Source organism: Panthera uncia, chromosome C2 (assembly GCF_023721935.1).
Source record: "Panthera uncia isolate 11264 chromosome C2, Puncia_PCG_1.0, whole genome shotgun sequence".
Lineage (NCBI taxonomy): Eukaryota > Metazoa > Chordata > Mammalia > Carnivora > Felidae > Panthera > Panthera uncia.
The window spans coordinates 97,289,378-97,306,886 of NC_064810.1; positions in this window are offsets into that span (position 1 = coordinate 97,289,378).

A 17,509-nucleotide genomic window follows, 5' to 3' on the forward strand; every position below is an offset into this window, starting at 1 on the left:
CCTGGAGCCCGTTTCAGAGTCTGTGTTTCTCTCTCTCTCTGCCCCTCCCCTGTTCATGTTCTGTCTCTCTCTGTCTCAAAAATAAATAAACGTTAAAAAAAAATTTAAAAAAATGAAAAGGATGGCAGTGGTTGAATTTTTTTTCTACTTTTCTTTTTTTTACTGCAGTGATACTGAAAATATGTGCTTACTAAAATATAAAATTTATCTGTGAAAACTTGTAGAATGTTTAGAATTCTTACAGACTTATCAGTAGCAATATCATAGAATTTTTGTTACAGTTAAATGAATTAAGTTATGCACATATTTTACCTGTGCATGGACTACTGTACATTTTATTCTCAACTGTATGTAACAGTTACTCTTATTAATGGAATTATTATCACATGACACTATTCAATTTGAACAATTCCAAAGAAAAAGTTATACATATTCTCTAATGTCTGGAAAACTTCTCTTTAATTTGCCTAAACCCTTTTCCTACTTGTTTAAGGCTTATGATTAGGGGCTCTGTGAAGTATAAAGGTCTATCTACGCTGTTTCTTCAATGGTAATGGATTCCCCATCTCATATTTAAGAGGAGAGTTGGTGCATAAAATTGACTTATTTTTCTCCTGTTTATTCTCTTTGCTCTTTCAGAACCATTGTGTACTTAGTCTTTGCCTTCCTCTGCTTTCATCATTTTCTGGGAGGCCACTCTCTGAGGGCTGTATCAGCAGTGTTCCCTTGCCATTTATCTTTTGGCTGAAATCAATCAAAGGGAAACACTACCAAGACACTAGAGAAGGGAGAAGGGAGAGGTCATGCTATTTATTCCTCAACTCTGCCCATTCCAGAATATCCTTTTTTGGAATGTTTGAATTATCTTGTATTTGGTCATACCTTCTGTGGTATTAAACCAGTTCAAGAGACATAAATATCCTTAAGGGGCAGGCCATAGTACTTTGAGAATGCATTCTCCAATGCAAACACTAAATGTACACTCTATTTCTTCCTTTTAGTCTAAGCTACCCTCAAATGGAGCATTGGCTATATATCAGGGTGACTCTTTACTCTGGAAAGGAAAATACTCAAAACTTTTGCCTCTGAAAATACTCAAAACTTCCTGTTTCTTGTAGAACCAAAATGCCACTATAGTCTTCTAGTTAAAAGTGTGGTTAATGGAATTCACATCTTACAAATGGTTTTGTGGAAATGTAGAAGTAAATTATAGTTATTTTCTCATTACAAAATGTATAGTGATGATATGTACTTATTAACTGAGAGAGATCTCACAAGAATAGTCAAGGCTAATTTTGTAGGCAAGGTCAAGTAGAATTGCCTCCCATCTCTCACCAAAATAATAACCAAAAACATTACTATACATTTGAGAAAATTACAGATGTTAGTGCTATTACCAAAAATCTGAATGATGCCAGGGTAATAATTCCCATCATATCCCTATTTAATTTGCTTATTTGATCAGTGCAAAAATCAGATGGGTCTTGGATAATAACTGTGGGTTATTGTAAACTTATTCGGGTGGTGACATTAATCACAGCTGTGATTCCAGATTTGGTATAATAATTCTAGGAAAACAACATATCCTCTGTTTTGTACGTATTTAACTAGCAAAGGTTTTCAGTTCAATTCAAGAACTGAGGAGACAAATCTTCCAACTGTTAAACTTTTAGAATCTTGATTACAAGGAAACAAATGGAGACAAGGAGGACTATACTCAGGCCTTCAGGCATTCTCTGGCTGCCTGTTATTATTCTTGTCCCATTAAAGCATACCAAGTAAAAATTCCCAATACATCACGATGCTGAATGAGTATAAAAAACATGGAGTTCTGGTAGAAGGGCTGTGAGAATATCATCTTAGACTTGAAGGCAAAGGACAGAAGTGAAGAGTCTAACACTAATTATTTAGTATCTCCTGCTTTTCCCTACTACCTTATATGAAATCTTCTGGTGATTATTGAAATAAAACTTCCCTGCAAAGATGCAGAGTCTAATGAGATTTTTATATTTCCTTGGGTTTGTTGACCTGATTTTTTTTCTGTCTAAACAAAGGACAAGCACAGATTTTTATCTTTCAAATCCATAGTCCCCTACTCTCTGACCTGTTCTTTGCCTTGGGAAGTTCTCTATAAACTTTATCATTCAGAATCCTTTTTCCCTCTTACATACGGTTGGCTTTGACTAATGGGAGGCACAAGAATAAGATAGGGAGGAAGGAGGTGGAGGCAGTTATATGTCCCCACCTACATCCTTCCGTATGATTTGTTGTACTACCAAAGTCCATGTCTACCATTAAGTAGCTCCTCTCTCATTGATACAGTTCATTCTTGCCGGTGTTACCATCTAGGCTGAAGTACAATGGGAGGGACTATTGTTAAAAGTATTTGGATATTTCTGACCTTAAATGCTTCAGTATTGTTGGTTCTCTTAACCTTGACTACAACAGATCAACCTTGACTGCCAGGTCTCTGACTGATACATTATTTGGGTAAGCAGAAATCAACACTTCATTTAGAGACTACAGACTGTAATATTCAAGGAATTTTTGAGAAGTGTCAGATAAGATAGTGTATAAAACATGGTATAGAGATTGTATGTTTGAAGAGATACTAAAAAGTGTATGAAATGGCTGTCATTCTCAAATCTAAGAAAATGTGAGAAATGAATATGAAGCTAATATAAAACGTGTCAATATTATCGCCAGTGTAATTCTAATTACTTGAAAAAAACCTCTACAGAGAAATTTTAGGATATATTTTATGAAATAAATTAGTAAATAGAAAAAAATAGTAACAGAAAAACCTAATTTCTAATAGGTTATAAAGGCTTCATCTGAATTTTAATAAATTTAGTTTATGCACTATTAACCCAGTGTCTTTAAAAACTATAAATTTACCAGGGCACCTGGGTGGCTCAGCTGGTTGAGCATCTGACTTCAGCTTAAGTCATGATCTCACAGTTTGTGAGTTCAAGCCCCGCATAGGGCTCTGTGCAGACAGCTCAGAGACTGGAGCCTGCCTTGGATTCTGTGTCCCCTTCTCTCTCCACCCCACCCCTGCTTGTGCTCTGTTTCTGTCTTTCAAAAATGAATAAACATAAAAAAATTAAAAAAAACTATAAATTTACCATAAAACTCTGATAATACTATGCATATCTCTATGACAACCTCACAAACTGGAAAATAAAACAAACACATCATTTCCCCCTTTACCCTCATCAAGGGTACTAATTTTATCATTTTATTTTTATTTTTCTGTTACATAAGGATAGCTAAAATAATATGGCAATTTCCCCTTTTCTCAGTCTAGAGAATAATTATGCTGAAACGTTCATGTGTGTGTAACCACTTGAGGGAGCCACTCCAAAATGCTACTTCCTGGGCTTCACCCAGGAGATTCTGATATAATTGATCCTGATATGTGGCCAAAACAAAATCTGCCTTATTAAAATCATGTGACTTTAGACCACAAAAGTCCTATACAAGTAAGTATAAGAGTTCTGTCTCATTTGACACTAATGTATACTTAGCTTATTAATCACCTGCACATAGTAAGAGTGGTTATTATAAAGAAGTCTTATTGTTGCTCCAGCAGTTAAGCAATAATACAAAATGACAAGTCCTATAAAGATAGCAAATCAAATGTCTAGAAAATAAAATAGAACAAAAATAGTCATAAAATTCTGAGTGGGTAAAAAGAAGATATAAAGGAGGTAAGAAGAAAAAATTGAGAAGACATTTAGTACCTACAAATGTTAAGAACTGGTGATCTTCTCTCCTTGAATTATATCCTAAGTGTACATGCAAGTAAAAACCACATTCATAGAGCTATAACCCAGACTGTTCCCTTAGTTTCCACAATTTACTACCTGGAGAAGAAAGATTACTATAGTTAAGATATTTCAGTATACAGAAATTTCCACCCATAATCTTCCCTTGAAAATATTTATTTTGCTGTTCTATGGATGAGTAACAACTTGTGGTTTTGTCAACATTTTAACTTAGAAGCTATAAAAAGTAGTTACAATAAAAGCAATAACACTACTATTGCATCATTACAATATGATCCCTTCACTGTTTAAAAGATATTTTCATGTATGCTATTCCCCTTGAGACTAATATACACGTGGCATATCAATCATTTATCTGTACATAGTAAAAATTATTATTATAAATAAGTCTTATTGGTGTGCCAACAGTTAAGCAATAATAAAAAAATAACAAGATAAACTAACAAAAAATTCTAGGGGAGACAGCAACAGATCAGTATTTAATCATTCATCTTTTCTTCCTAATTTTGTGAAAGGGATATATACCATGTCTATGTACAAATAGATCTATATCATTGAATTTTTACAATGGGTTTGAAAGAAGAAGGTTGTCACCTGCAGCATAGTGGTAACAAAATGACTAATGAAATTATCCTGAAAAATGTTGTATACTTCTACAGAGCTGTTTATCTTTCCAATATTGTCAGAGGCCCTACAGTCTCTAGCTTGCTTTTGTAGATTTTGTGCACTCATCAGCTGTCAGGATGAGGGAGAAATCAATCTTTTCAAAGAGTTTAATCATATAGTCACTTGATTTCCTGACATAGAATATGGAAGAGACAAGCCTAACTGCTTAGCTTGGACAACAGTTGGCAGAGATGTAATGCAAAACACAAATTCCTATCTCTGAACATAGAGATCTCTGAACATATAAGAGAACATAGAAAATAGAGGAAAGAGTGGATTCAGGGAGGTAAATAAAGAAAATATTTTTTTGAGGAGTAGACTCTATATAATTTGGAAGAACAAGTAGAAATTAAAGATGAAACAATGAGGATATACCTTCTGGAAGGAAGTAAATTGTATGAAAAACACTGACCCAGGTAGAAAATAAGAGATACAAGAAACGTTTTTAAAGAATGACAGTATTATAAACAGTTACCAGGAGATTATATACAATAGATTATTTTTAATTCTCTTTCTGATTATCTCAACTAAGGAGAAAATAAAGAACATAATCTGCTTATGAATTGCAGAGACGATATAGCCTCATTTAAAGTGAATGCTTATTATGTATTTATATCTCTATGACAAACTTCCCCAAAACTTAGTCTTCAAAATATGAGATATTATTTCTCATTATTCTGTGGGTCAAGAATGAATGCAGCATTCTGCTCTACATGATTTGTCTTGGCCATGCATGAGGCTGAATTCACCATGGAACTTGCCTGGAGCTGAGTGCCCAGGAAGGCTTCATGCATTTGACTAGCAGTTGATGCTGGCTATGAGACTTGATTCCCTGGTCTTTCTTTAGCCAGTAGAAGCTACCAGACCTCATATAAGCTAGTCGTAGAATAGAAACAGTGTTACTTCAGGTTAAATCCAGACTGAAGAAAATAAGAAATGAAATCCATCTCTGGAACACAGATCATGTAAGCACAGGGAAGAGAGGAAATTTTAGCAGGTAACTTTGGAGAATATCTATCATAGCACACCTGAAATTCTGTGCTATAGATCTACTGCATGTTTTTTTACATAAAGTTTGAAATAATGCAAATCCAAAATTTATTAGAAAATCCATCTGTAATTGTATAAACTAAAAATGGGCAGATCAAATAATTGGAAGTTGCGTATATACACTATTGCCATATGAGAAGAGTCAACGTCAGCTGGAAAACACAAAATAGTAACCAAACTATGTAAAATTTTTAGTTTGAAACAGGTTGTTGTTTATATGAATCAGAATTTCTACCATGATTTTAGCAAACATTTTTCTTATTTTAATATTCTTCCTTATAATTTAGATATGATGATACACTATGAAAAAATCAAATGAGCAGCATGATATGAGAGAATATTTGTGACAAAATAGCTAATTTTAATAAAATCAAAAACTTTAAAGCTAACAAAAATAATCTGCAGGGGCACCTGGGTGGCTCAGTTGGTTAAGTTTCTGTCTGACTCTTGATTTTGGCTCAGGTCATGATCTCATGTTTGGTGAGATCAAGTCCCTCATCAGGTTCTGTGCTGAAAGCCTGGAGCCTGCTTGGGGTTCTCTCTCCTCTCCCTGTCTCTCTGCCTCTCCCGCACTCATGCTGTCTCTCTCTCTCTCTCTCTCTCTCTCTCTCAAAAATAAACATTAAAATTTTTTTAAAAAGAATAATCTGCAATTATTTAAGATTTATGAATTTTAAGAGTTCCATTTGCCCACCTCCCTGCACATATTTTAGTTATTCCTGTGGGAAATTTTGAGTTGAAATAGAAACTAACCTATGTTCCTATCATACAAGTGAACACCCTGAACAGTAAGAAAAATTTGGATCCTCAACCTGGTCCACCAATATCAGTTACAAGATTATTCCATTTTCAAATTTTCGTAAGATTGTCTCATTACGCAATAAAGTTGAGAAAGTAAGAAATAAAACCCATGTAAAGAGTGTAAGCCTCAGGAATAAATAAGCAAATAAACCAATAATAAATAAATTTTACTTTTTGGTCAGTCAGTGCACTGGGAAAAATGAGTTACCAATTTGGAAACAGTTTTACGATAGAAGATGGACTCCAGTAGTCATCTACACCTTGTGTGTTCAGGTGATACCCTGAGACCTGACCAGAAATAACTTTTCACTCCTGAATTGTCTTATTCTAAAAATAAGAACCCTATACCAGTCAAAGCATGATCTAAGAGAATTCCCTAATGTTATATCTATTACCATATCTATTCTGCTTCCGATTGTAAAATCAACCTACCTTGGAACTAAAAGTAAGAGATCTGTGAGGGAATAGAAGGAGTAACATGCCTTTTTGTCCATTACACACAAGTCAATATTTCTGTTTTCTTTATGAAAAAAAAATATATATACATAAATATATATATATATTTTTGGAATGAGCAACTTGATTAGTATACTTGAAACAGTTTATACAGTAGAAAAATAAAGAATATTATCTCAGGTTATACTAAGGAATTTAGATTTTAGCTTGATGGTAGTAGGGATTCATTGAACACTGTAAGAAGAAAAGTGACAAAATTTAGAGGGTAACTCTTGTAGCAGTGTGAAAAAATAAGTACAATGTATTCTGGATAACAATCTATTGCAAAATTTAAGGGGAAATAGAAAGGATTAGATGAAGGTGTTAACAGAGGATATAAAGAAGGAATGAAACTGATAAAAATATGGTAGAATAAAAAAGGAATCAATAATTTATTGAAATAGAAAGAATGAGAGGAAAGTTGAGTTTTTTAGATGTGGATGAAAGCAGCATTAATCAAGATTCATAAAACAGGAAGAATACTAGTCTTGGGGAAAATGAGCCCAAATTTGGATGTAATGAAATGTTGAAAGGAAAATGAGATGTCTTGTTAATATCCTTAGCAACAACAACAAAATTACTGTTTTCTTTTAAATAAAATAACATTAAAATACAAGATTTTGATAATTGCACAATTTCTTTAACGTTTGTTGTGGCAAAAGCAATTTATTCACTTAATAACACCTAGTGATTACACACTGTGTGTTTTCATTGATTTATGTCTCCATCATTATAAGGTTGGCATGATTTCACTTGATTATAAGAAATTCCTGAGATTTTCAGCCTTATTTGTTTCTACAAATCTGGAAAAATACGTTGGTAATTCTAAGAGATTTTTTTTTTCTGAATATAAAACTAGGAATCTTATTTCTTCTACAAACTAATAACTCCTACTGAAAAAATAAATTTACTAACAAATTTTATTCTGTAAGTATTCGACTGAATATGATCTCATTGATTTTGTTTCAAATAATCTTACTAGTATATAAAATGCATAATTATCCTGGCTAGTCAAGAAAAATCTCACAGACTGCCATAAAAAAGAAGTGATAAAAATAAGCAATGCAATAAAATTACCCAACATGGAAATGAGGAGGAAAAATAATAGGTTTCTGATAAATAGCCAAAAATAGTCATGTATATTTTGCAACCTATCTTTTAGTAACTCTTCAATCAAAGACATATGTAAAATGTTCCTTGATTTTCTCAAGATAAAAATTATATTATTATAGTAATATTCTTATAATTAAGGGATAATGCAAATTTATATATTTCTCATTGTACCCATTTTATGCTTTCTACATGAGAATGTAACTTAATTGAAGTTTGCACTTTAGGGCTCATGGGTACATGACAATTCATTTGTAGTTGTGAGCCATCATTCTGTATGAATCACATTTTGGTAAATGCTACTAAATTTAAATATCTATAAATAATCACATGAATTATTTGCAACAGCAAATCTTCAGATTATATCTTTAGAACTTCAAAAGCATCTGTTCTCCGGTGTGCATTACTTTCAACATTTGTTTGATGTACAATTATTTTTCAAAGATTTAAGATGGTCTTTGGAGATACTGTTCAAAAAAGGGTTTAATATTGTTTTAAGGACTGTAGGCTGCTGCTGTAAACAACAGTGTACAAGGGACCAATTGTTGCTTTCCCCAGAGATGAATGTGTTAACAAGAAAATGATGTTTTATGTGAGTTCCTAGGGTAGGAATTATATACAAAAAAACTACTCAGAAAGAGTGATGAAGTTGTACAGGACAGGTGTGCTGAGACAGTAGAAAAAAGCGAGGTGAGATTTAGTTCCATGCAGGGTAAAGAGATGCAAAAGCTCAGAGGTAAGTGGAAATATGATGTATTCAAGGAATGACGAATTCAGCTTAGCTAGGCTTAGAGTATTAAAGGGAGTCAAATATGAAAGCAAAGGAGTGAATTAGACATGGAGGAAATTAGGAACCAGATTTTGGAAAACCTTGTAAAATAGTAAATGGGGTTTATTTTTGTCATAAGGGCAATAGAAGGTCCTCCAAAAGTTTTAAGCAGGGGAAAATATTTTCTAATTTGCATAACAGTAAGATAACTCTGACTACAGTGTGGAAGACAATTGACCACAATTAAAAGAATTGCAGATAGAAGGTCTTGTTTGTAGACCCTTAGTGGACAGAAAAAAGAAGACAGTGGCAGAAGTGGTATAAATAAAGGAATTAAATCAAAGAGAAATGAAAATAAGCAAAAATAAAACAGGATCAATGAATAGTTGTGAGGTTTAAAACTGGAAGTTTTATTCTGGATTTCTGCTTGTAGCAATACAATAGGAGTATTTCTTTCATAAAGGATAGTTTCCCATAAGTTACAAATTACAACAGGGTCACCTAAGTAGCTCAGTCAGTTAAGCATTTAACTCTTGATTTCAGCTCAGGTCATGATCTCACAGTTCATGGGATTGAACCCTGCCTCAGGCTTAGTGCTGGTATGAAGCCTGCTTAAGATTCTCTCTCTCCCTCTTCCTCTGCTCCTCCCCCACTTGTGCTTTCTCTCTCTCTCTCTCTCTCTCTCTCGCTCAAAAAAAAAAAAAAAAACCTGTTTGAAAAATTACAAAAAACTCACCCTTGAGCCCTATCCTCACCCTAGAAAGAGACAACTCTCAAGAAAACCAATCTATCAAGTTTTCTCTCATATTGGAACAGATCGATACTTCAGTGAAAAATATGTACTCTAATCACTGGTTATTACAAGGAAAACCCAATAAGAAACAAAACAGGCCAAAAAAGAGTGGGATAATACATTAAAAATGCTCAAAGAAAAAACCTATCAATCAAGAATCCTGTGACTAGAAAAGCTACCTTTAAAAAATGAAAGCAAAATAAAAACTTTCCTAGGTGAATAAACACTGAGAGAATTATTTGGTCACAAAATTGCCTTACATGAAATACTAAAGGAAGTTTATAGGCAGAAAGCAAGTGGACCTATTATATTATTTATATTCTGATAGGATTATTGATTACTGATTATTGGGGATCATTGATTACGTTATCTAAATTCATGAAATTTTACACTTAGTATTTATACTTTTCAATGTATACAGATGTACTGCAAAAATAGTAATTCAAACAACCAAATTATATGATAGGTATATTTTAAGATCGCTATGAAAATTGAATACTTAATTACATATAAAATATTTGGCAGACTAACCAAAACATAGTAAACAAGATATACTTTACATAAAAAGGAGAGATTTGATTATTTTATTTATATTTTCAAACTTTGAGATTGAACTTAGAATTAGGTGAAAAAGAATTATTTTCTAATAAAATCACAAATGAGAGAGAAAGAACAACAAACACCACAGAAATATAAACAATAATAAGAGAACATTATGAAAAGCTAAATGTGAACAAATTGGACAATCTGGAAGAAATGGATAAATTCCTACAAAATATAGACTACCAAAGAAATAGAAAACTTAACAGACCTATAATTGGCAAGAAATTTAATCAGTAATAAAAAATCCCCCAATAAAAAAAGTCCAGGGCCAGATGGCCTCACAGGTGAATTCTACCAAATACTCAAAGAAGCTATTCTTCTTTAAATTCTTCTCAAACTATCCCAAAAAGAAAAAAGGAAAAAAAAATCTAGATTCAATCCATAAGGCCAGCATGACCCTGATACCAAAACCAGATAAAGATTCCACTAAAAAAGACAACGACAGGAAAATATCCTAGATGAATATGGTTAACAAAAATTCTTAATATAATACAATAAAAGCTTGGTTTGTGAGAATAATGTACTAGCAAGCCAAATCCAAGATTACATTAAAAGAATCATTCACCATGATCAAGTGGGATTTATTCCTGGGTTGCAAGGGTGCAAGTCAATCAACGTGATACACCACATAAATAAAAGAAAATATAAAAACCATATGAGCACTTCAATAGATGCAGAAAAAGCATTTGACAAAGCACATCTATTCATGATAAAAACCCTCAACAAAGTGGGTTTAGAGGGAACATTCATCAACATCATACAGGCCATTTATGAAAAACCCACAGCTAACATCATACTCAACAGAGAAAAACCGAGAGCTTTTTTTCTATGGTCAAGAGCAAGACAGGGATGTCCACTCTCACCACTGTTATTCAACATAGTACTGGAAGTCCTATCATAGCAATCAGACAACAAAAAGAAATAAAAGTCACCAAATCAGTAAAGAAGAAGTAAAACTTTCACTATTTGCAGATGACATGATACTCTATATAGGAAACCCAAAAGACTTCACAAAAAAATTCCCAGAATGGATACATGAAGTCAGTGAAGTTGAAGGATACAAAATCAACCTACAGAAATATGTGGCATTTCTATACACCAATAATGAAGCAACAGAAAGAGAAATTAAGGAATCAATCACATTTACAATTGTGCCAAAAACAAAAGATACCTAAGAATAAACCTAACCAGAGGGGAAAGACTTGTATTCTGAACACTATGAAACACTGATGAAAGAATTCAAAGAGGACACAAATGGAAAGACATTCCATGCTGATGAATCAGAAGAACACATATTGTTAAAATGTCTATACCACTCAAAGCAATCTACACATTGAATGCAATTCTTATCAACATACCACCAGCATTTTTCACAGAACTAGAACAAACAATCCTAAAATTTGTATGGAACAACAAAAGACCCCAAATAGTCAAAGCAACCTTGAAAAAGAAAAGTTAGAGGTATCATAATTCTGGACTTCAAGTTACATTATAAAGTCATAGTGATCAAGATAGTGTGGTACTGGCACAAAAATAGACACATAGAAGAATTGAACAGACTAGAAAACCCAGAAATGGACCCATAACCATATGGTCAATTAATATTTGACAAAGCAGGAAAGAATATCCAATGGTCGGGGGGAAGTCTCTTCAACAAATGGTGTTGGGAAAATGACAGCAACATGTGAAAGAATGAAACTTGACCACTTTCTTACACCACACACAAAACTATATAAAAATGGATTAAAGACCTAAATATGAAACATGAAACCATCAAAATCCTAGAGAAGAACAGGCAGTAACCTATTTGACATAGGCCACAGCAACTTCTTACTATATATAGTCTCCTGAGGCAAGGGACACACAAGCAAAAATAAACCATTAAGACTATATAAAGATAAAAGCTTGTGCACAGTGAAGGAAATAATCAACAAAATTAAAAGACCACCCGTGGAATGGGATATTTGCAAAGATATTTGCAAACGACATATCTGATAAAGGGTTAGTATCCAAAATCTATCAAGAACTTATCAAATTCAACACCAAAAAATGAATATCCAACTAAAAACTGGGCAAAAGATGGGACGCCTGGGTGACTAAGTTGGTTAAGCATCTGACTTTTGATTTCCACTTAGGTCATGATCTCACACTTGGTGATTTCGAGCCCTGCATCTGGCTTTGTGCTGACAGCATTGAGCCTGCTTGGGATTTAGTCTCTCCCTTTCTGCCTCTCTCCCGGTCATGTTCTTGCTCTCTCTCTCTCTCTCAAAAATAAATAAACTTTAAGAAAAATGGACAGAAGACATTAACAGACATTTTTCCAAAGAAGACATACACATGGCCAACAGACACATGAAAAGATGTGCAACATCACTCATCATCAGGGAAATACAAATCAAAACTATAAGGAGATATCACTCACACCTGTCAGAATGGTTAAAGTTGACAACATAAGAAACAGCAGGTGTTGGCAAGGATGTGGAGAAAGGCGAACCCTCTTACAGTGCTGGTGGAAGTGCAAACTGGTGCAGCCACTCTGGAAAATAGTATGGAGATTCCTCAAAAAGTTAAAAATAGAACTACCCTATGAACCAGGAACTGCAGTACTAGGTATTTACACAATGAATACAAAAATGTTAATTCAAAGGGATAAATGCATTCCAACAGTTATAGCAGCCTTATCAGCAATACTCAAATTATGGAAAGAGCCCAAATGTTCATTGACTGATGAATGGATAAAGAAGAAATGGTGTGTGTGTGTGTGTGTGTGTGTGTGTGTGTGTGTGTGTATAATGGAATATTACTCAACCAAAAAGAAGAATGAAATCTTGCCATTTGCAATTATGTGGATGGAACTAGGAAAGATTTTGCTAAACAAAATAAATCAGCCAGAGAAAGACAAATACCATATGTTTTCACTCATGTGGAATTAAAAGAAACAAAACAAACGAGCAGAAAGAGAAACCAAAGAGAAAGATAGGCAAACCAAGAAATAGACTCTTAACTGTAGAGAACAAACTGATGGTTATCAGAGGGTAGGTGTGTTGAGGGATGAATTAAATGGGTGATGGGGGGATTAAGGAGGGCATTTGTGTTGAGCACTGGGTGTTGTATGGAAATATTGAATCACTAAACTACACCTGAAACTAATAGTATACTGTATGTTAACTAACTGGAATTTAAATAAAAACTTTAAAAAATAATTATTTTCCCTGAAGGACAAATAAGTTGGCAGAAAAACTGCAAAAATGTAAAAACATTTAAAAAATCAGGTCAAATATATAAACAGCGTAATTTTCTTACGCTATATTTATTCTCTATTCCTCTTTGTAGTCCATTTCCTAATCAACACTAGTCATTGTAGAAATGCTAAATGCATTATTAATATGTCATTATTCCCAAATAAGTTTACTTTACAACAAAGTAATCATATGAGTCCCAATTTTAAACCATCTTAAGGAATTGAAACTCTGTAAACACTGTTTAACCAGTTCTAAAAATGGTCTTTTTTTTTTGTAGAATTGATATCATCAACACTGTTTTAAAAAATAAAATAAATTTTCATATCTACATTTCAGAATATCCTTGTTGAAAGCAATTACATGTCTAAATTTTACAAGAAATACTATTTATACATGTATAGATGCCTTATAACAGTAACATATATTAAAGGGATTATATTCTGTCACTATTATTAGATATTTACTTTAAATTTTACAGACACTAGACTATGAAGAAAAGATTAGCTGCAAACTACAAAGATGGAACAAATATATAGGATCTTTCACGGCAAAAAGCAATATCATGATAAAATTATTTTGTGAGGGTATAAGATAAGTATATTAAACCCTACTCTGCCTAAAAGCAAGCCAACTCGCAGTGCCTGCATGGCTCAGTTAAGTTTTAGATTTTTGATTTTGGCTCAGATCATGATCCCAGGGACATGATATTTAATCCTGTGTCAGACTCTGTGCTGACTGTGGAACCTCCTTAAGATTCTCTCTCCATCTGCCCCTTCCCTACTCATGCTCTCTCTCTAAAAAATAAATAAAATCAACTAACAACAACAGCAAAAAAAGCCAACTCAGTCACTTGAAAGTCCCCTCTATTTTAAACCTTACAAACTGTCATCTTTTTAGACTATAGTGAAAAATGTATCTTCAGTGTTTGGCCATATCATCCTTTATGGACAAAACTGAAGGGGCTACTAAGAAGTGAATACGCCTATTGAAAAGTCTTCACAAAAAAACTCTTATATACTTGTATTATTAGAGAGATCAGAAGCAATGCTCTTGTATGAAGTGGCATTTTATTACTACTTCTAATACAAATAATAAAATTGAAGGAAAAGACTTTAAAAAGATCTAATTCATATAAAATGATAGGGCACCCAGAACAACAAAATTTTCTGGATTTGATACAGTGTTTTGAATTTCATTAGTACCATTCACACAAACTCAGTATCTACAGATTCTAAATAAGAAAAAGAAATACTGTTGTCAGTAACAATCAGCCGTTTACAATCCCTTCAAAACAGAGTCCACGACAGGTGGAAAATTACCAATGAATTTTCAGCAGATCTTGAACATCTGTTCAATGCTAAAGGTTTAAAAATTAACTGAAGTGATGAAAAAATATTTCTAAACTCTCAGATAAAAATAATTTTTCAAAGATTCTTTTATTTCTTTCACAAACCCTAAAAACATTCAGTGTTCAGATTAAGAGTTATCAGGACAATAGTAAGTATTAAGACAACTTATCTGCATAAGATATCAACTCACAATTAATTAGAAATTTGCCAAAGTTATTCTTCCTATAAATGGACTAAAAAAATGATTACAGAAATCACTTCAGTAGCTTGAGAGACAAGTTTGAGAAATTGAAACATTAATCCCCATGAATTACCAATGTTTCTTCAATTGACACCTCAAACCTAATGTTTCTGTTTTACTTGTGTTGCAGCATTACTTGTGTCCTACCTCTGTCTCACTCTTGAGAGGGCTATTGGACGGTCTACAGGAGACTAATCTCTTCAAATATTCTTTTGCAGGTAACAGCTGTTCTGGCAATGCAAAAAAACATCTGTGAAAAGCATGAACAATTGTCATCATGCTGGGGTAATGAGAGTTTACAGCAATGTTCTAGAGAGTTACCAGCTGCGTCTTTGGGTGTCATAAGCTTCTCAAGTTTTCTGATATCTCTTCATCACCAGCCATTTTCTTATCATTTGATCTCATTTATAAGATGGGCTTTACTATGAATTCCTCTGAATTATAAGAGTTTTTAAAAATTGTCTTACATAGAATTGCAAAGAGGCAGAACAGGCTATATTTTTCTGGCGTTTCTCCCTTCTCGGGATAAGATCTCTAAATATTATAATCAACGAGACATTTTCAAATGCAAAATGCTGAACAGGAGTTTGTCTCATGACATAAACACATATACACACACAAGAACTTTTTGTTTAGTATACGTTTCTCATAAACTCTCACACATTCAAAGGCAATATTAGACAGTGGTAACTTCTTGCACATCTTTCCACCCCACATTTACTTTTCACTCAGTTTAGTTACTGGAAACTTTATCATCTTTTATGTACAAATTTACATATTTATATACACTTATGTTGCACTTGCAATAATTTGAACTAAAGGTTATCTATGTTTCTTTAATGCTTCTATTGTTTGAATTCTCTTCAATCCCCATAGAAATACGTCATCATCTTGTATTCATTTCATGTTGACTGAGTCACAATACTATGTCCTGTATTAGGCATTTAGATTGTGTATGTCTTTCACTGTATTAGTAATCAACATAAATAACCATCACATAGCATGACTTCCCAAGGTGAGAGGCGTAAGTAGAGAGTCACATTGTGGTTCAATTACAGTCTCCTTTGGGGTCCTTTGCAGTAGTTACAGGTAAAGTACATTATAGTAATAAAACTTAATGACATAAGGAACAGATAATTTTTCAATAGAAAAGGACACTCTGTTCTTTGCAGCAAAAATATATATAGGTACAGTTTGGGGTACCCAAAGATATATAGGAATCAAGTAGCCATTTGGGTATCTCATTTTGATATTCCAGGAAAATTCTTCATTCAGTTCCTGATACTCAACATAATTTTCAGTCAAATTCTAGAGTATCAGTGCAGGATTAGATTGAAAATCTACGGGCAATGGAAGGAAGGAAGTAGGAGCGTCAGAGTTCTGTGATTTGTATGGCAAATTAATCACCATTAGTTGAATTTTTCTGTTGTAATAAGAAAGTATTCCAACTTGATGATTTTGCAGTTTGTCACTCAGTGACTTAGTGTGTGTGCACACCAGGAACTCAGAACATATGTCAGGTGAGAAAGGTAGACAAGTACAGTGTTTGACATCACAGAAGAAGCTTATTAAATAGATGCATACGTTCAATGAAAACATCAATTGTCAGTATTTGTGCACAAGTAGAATCTTCTATTTGGTAAGTGTATGTACAAATTTGATAGGTGTATCAAACATATAAAATTAAAATGATTTAAATGAATTTGCTGTATATTGTAGTTAGTGATTCAAGGTATAATTCATTTGTGTCTATTGTTGAAATTTAGTTTTTACATGCATTAATGTAATTGCAATACCAGTTTAGCTTTAGCACAAAATAGTAAAAATAATGAATTATTTGCATTATCAAACATCTATCAAAGTAAAGCATTTTCAACTTTTTATTAGAAGTATCATCATTCTCAGTTTACAGATAAGGCTATACTTTTATTAGCTTGTTATCACAGAATAATACTCAGAAGCCTGTGTTTATAAACCCTTAGCATTTTAAAAAGGAAAAAAAAATAATTCAAACAAGGAAGGTTTTCTCCCAGGCATTTGTCATTATATCCTTCCAGTTCTTATATCATTATCCTTCATCATTCACTGAAGAACATTATTTTACATGTTAAATTGAGTGATGCACTGAAATGACAAAGTTTTAATCTTCACTAAATTTTTTTTTTTTTAATTTATTTTTGGGGCAGAGAGAGACAGAGCATGAACGAGGGAGGGGCAGAGAGAGAGGGAGACACAGAATCGGAAACAGGCTCCAGGCTCCGAGCCATCAGCCCAGAGCCTGACGCGGGGCTCAAACTCACGGACCACGAGATCGTGACCTGGCTGAAGTCGGACGCTTAACCGACTGCGCCACCCAGGCGCCCCAATCTTCACTAAAATTTTAAAAGACGTACAGCTAGCTATATTTGGCTGGAGAAGTTGCCACTGATTCATTTATAGATTTTTTTTTTCCCCAACTGCAGTAAAGTTGCAGCCTTTCTTACAAGCCTATCATACATTATAAAAGAACAGTGCTTCAATTAATTCAATTTCCAGTAGAAGGATCTGGAAATAAAATTACTTACTTGAGCAGGATGTGGTTTAGTCAGTTAAGGGAAAA